The sequence below is a fragment of the Kryptolebias marmoratus genome, linkage group LG6 (genome assembly GCF_001649575.2).
Source record: "Kryptolebias marmoratus isolate JLee-2015 linkage group LG6, ASM164957v2, whole genome shotgun sequence".
Classification (NCBI taxonomy): Eukaryota; Metazoa; Chordata; class Actinopteri; order Cyprinodontiformes; family Rivulidae; genus Kryptolebias; species Kryptolebias marmoratus.
The window spans coordinates 2,706,338-2,710,124 of record NC_051435.1 but is presented as its reverse complement, the minus strand read 5'-3'; positions in this window follow the sequence as shown (position 1 = coordinate 2,710,124).

Here is a 3,787-nt window from a genome sequence, read left to right as displayed (position 1 = left end):
CCAGGCAACAGGGGAAGAACAGGACACATACAGGAAAAAAAAAAAACTTTCCAGGGAAGTAGTTCATTACTTGGATTTGATGGCATGGATTTCTGACCTCTGGAGCTGTTGAAAACGTTTTTCCTTGACTGTTTTGGTCTCACAGCATCGACCTTTAACACCACTTCAGTCAGAAGCAGTGGCGGGCGGTGCATTTCACACTCAGGCCTTCAGTGATGTCCAACTTAGTCAATAAATACCTTCCATAATGCCAGCATTTATAACACCAGGACTGGAGAGTAGTTAGAAACACACTTAAGCACTACTTGGCATTGCATCAGCAATTAAAACATATCTGGTAGGCTACTGTCAAAACTAAATAAAATAGAATAAAATAAATAAAATGTTTGTGTCCACCCAAAAACACTTATTTCAACACAAAATCCACTCCTCTAACGAGATCCTCCTCTAACGAGATCCTCCTCTAACGAGATGTAGCTTCTCTTGAAAAGTTCGTCTTGAAAACAGACTTGCCAGTAAATCAGCAACCAAATCAACATGTTGCTCTCCTTCGGCCATTGTTTGTTAAAAAAGTTTTTAACCGTTAACAGTCCCGGGTGTGACTCTGTGGATCTGCATAGTACTGCCGCGGCTCAAACTCGTATCTATCCAATCACAGGACGCGTGAGGCCCGCTAGAGGGCCTTACTGACACAACTCGCGATCTGATTGGCTATCACAGCTGTCTATCAACTATATTTGCCCGCTCACCTACAGTGCACAGACACCATACAGCCTCTGGCAACATAAGAGCTGAATTCTGATTGGATAAAAACTCTAACCTAAAAACAACAGCACTGGAAGGAGCATAATATGACACGAAGAGAATATGAATACTTTTAGATATCTGGGGAAGTAAATTAAAAATTAAATTAACCTTTATCATATTTATGATGATTTCTGGTCATGTTAGACCAGCAGAGGAGGCCTTGTGGTCCTGATGGAGCTTGAATCCTTGTGGAGATCCTCACCCATGCAGCTCATTGAGACCTAAAGGGGATGAAATGATGTTGGTTGGTATTTTATCAGCCATGGAGCGTGAAGAACGAGGCAGAAGTCTTCATCCAAACGAGAGCCGGTTTGTTTTTTATGCTTATAAAACAACTCTTTCTCTAAAACAAGATATCGGTGTGAAAGAACTCAACATCAGCTGATAATAAACCTTTACTCTTTTACATGACACCATTTATTTAGCACAAATATGGCGAGGATGCTGAATGTGTCAGGCCCTTTTCCACTCGCTCGGCTCCAAGGTTTCCCAGTCTTTCCACTGTGTGATCCCGCCTTCTTTCACCTCGTTCCGTAGTTCCTCTCCTCACCAGGTTGAATTTGACGTCAGCAGGTTGCAGGGCGTTGATTGGCTAATGACTGCAGCAAACTAGCGTTAGCCTCATATGCTGGAAGCCGTATGGCTTCCCGAACTCTCCTTTACTCTTCCAGAGTGTTTCGTCCCGCCGCTCGCAGATGTAGATTAGAGTCAAACTGAGTCATGTTGACAAAGAAAAAACAGCTTTATTCAACAGCTTCGTGATGCAGGGATTTTCAGAAACTGGTCAGCTGCACGGCTCGCTGGTTGCTTGGTCACAAACTCTCAGAATTCGATGAAACCGAACAGAAAATTTGCAAAGTTTTGCACATTTTCACACAATTCTGGAGTCCTGTGAGAATACCGTCTTCCAGGATAGCTAACAATGATGACAATAATAAACTGACAGTTGAAGACCCTTTTTAGTGACTGAAGACGAAGCAACTAGATTTTCTTGGTGGTTAAAGATGTTTCACCTCTCACCTACAAACCTTCATCAGTTCTGGAAGCTAAAATGTTTCTTTCTGGGCTTCTGAACTTTAACCATTGAGACCCTGCATGAGAAATTAGATCAAATGAGACCCAGTTTCATCTGGAAAGGCAGAAGATATTGTAAACTGGTTTACTTTTTAAACTAACACAGCACTTTGCTCACCGTTTTCTACACCCCTCAAACACATCTCCTACCTTCTTTCCTCTTTTTTTTTTTTTTTTGTTTGGACCCTGTAATGATAATCCCAGATGTGGCCTGTCGATTGAACTTAAATTCACTCTGGGAACTTGAGTTAAGCTCCATGTTTCATGATATGAACAGATGAGGCAGCTCATTCTGAGGTCGAAGCTGTATTTACTCTTTGAAAGAACAGAACGCTCAGGAGGGCTTCGGGTGCTGGAGGAAACCTCTCAATCTGCGAGTCCGGGAGTGTGTTTCACGTTAGGAACACTTCATATTTCATGTCTTTTTATCAAGACGATAGAAGTTCAGGCCATGTGAAGCTACAGAGACCGCAGGCTAAAAATACAGGCTGCAGTAGTGCGTCTGTTGCATGCAGGGAAATGATTCGGTGTGGATCAGCACCGTCGACCGGCCAACAAACACAGGGTCGGCGTTTACACAGTGATGCATTACATCAACCCAATGGGTCCCAGTCAACACTGGGCACAAGCAGATCTGGAAAAATAAAACCTGTCGGAGTGAAATGTGAATTTTAAACTAAAGAAAGATGCTCTATTTGTCTTTTTGCAATAATTTTACCCAAAAAATCACCACCATGTACAATAAGTTGACCCCTCTGTTATATTGCAAGGTTAATTCCTGCACAACAGGATGCAGATCCTGTGCATCCTCGTTTATATGCATCGTCTCGTGCACAACAGACACGTGATGAGGCTGGGACTGATCCTGCACTCCGCACAGGAAGAGGCACTCCTCTGCCCTCCTTCTGGAGCTAAAAACTATCCAGTCTTTACAACTAAAACAGGAGCTGTGTCCACATTCTCTGCACAACAAGGCAAAGCTTCTTCCTTTCTCTGATCCAGTTCAGGATCTCAAAGTTCATGGTCTCATTTCTGCTTTTTGAGGATGATTTGGTTCCGTTGGCACCTTCAAGCCTCAACCTTTAGCATTTTACAGCTAAGTGTGACTTGATTAGACTGAATCAGCTCCTGTTTTTGTTTCAAGCAAGCAGAAGCCCTCCAAAACTAGAAAAGGTTTGCAAACGGACTCTGCCTTGGAGAAACACATTTAAGTTGTTGTCCGGCTTCTCCAGCTGCTCGTTGGAGGTCCGTTTGACAGCTGTCCGAGTGGTGGTGCGTTCAGGGGCGCAAATCAACGTGGACATTCCGGTGAAACCCGATGCAAAATGAACGCAAGATCTGAAGTGGACATTTTGTTCATGAACTGTTTTCAACCTCATCTCTGGCTCTTCCCCCAGATGTCTGTAAAGTGCCAGAGCACATCCATTTTTCCATCTCCCTCCTGGCTGTTCGCTCTTTAACACCTCTTTAACACCACCTGGGACTTATTTCACCGGCACCACCTCCTGTTTGGCTTGACATTCTGCTAGCGCTGGTCAAAACGTCTGTTGGACAGCGGAGAAATGTCAGAATCACCGGTAAACTCCTTCTGTTTAGCCTTCAACAGCAGCGCCATTCATCGAGGATCTGCTGTGGATTTCTGTTTGGATGAGAAATTCATCCGTCCGGGTCTTAAAAACTTCTTGTTGATGGTGTCAAATACCTAAAGGCAAAAAACAGCTGATCAGTGATGCAACCAGGGGTGGAAATTAGCACCCGCCACCGGTCAAATGCGGGTAAATATTTGAAGTGGCGGGTGAATTTGATCAACACACACGCCACTGTGGCGGGTTGGCAATTTGAACAGAAAAGGTGTTATTTGTCCTCTTGACATATAGGGGGCAGCAATGTGCTCGAGTTGCTGCTG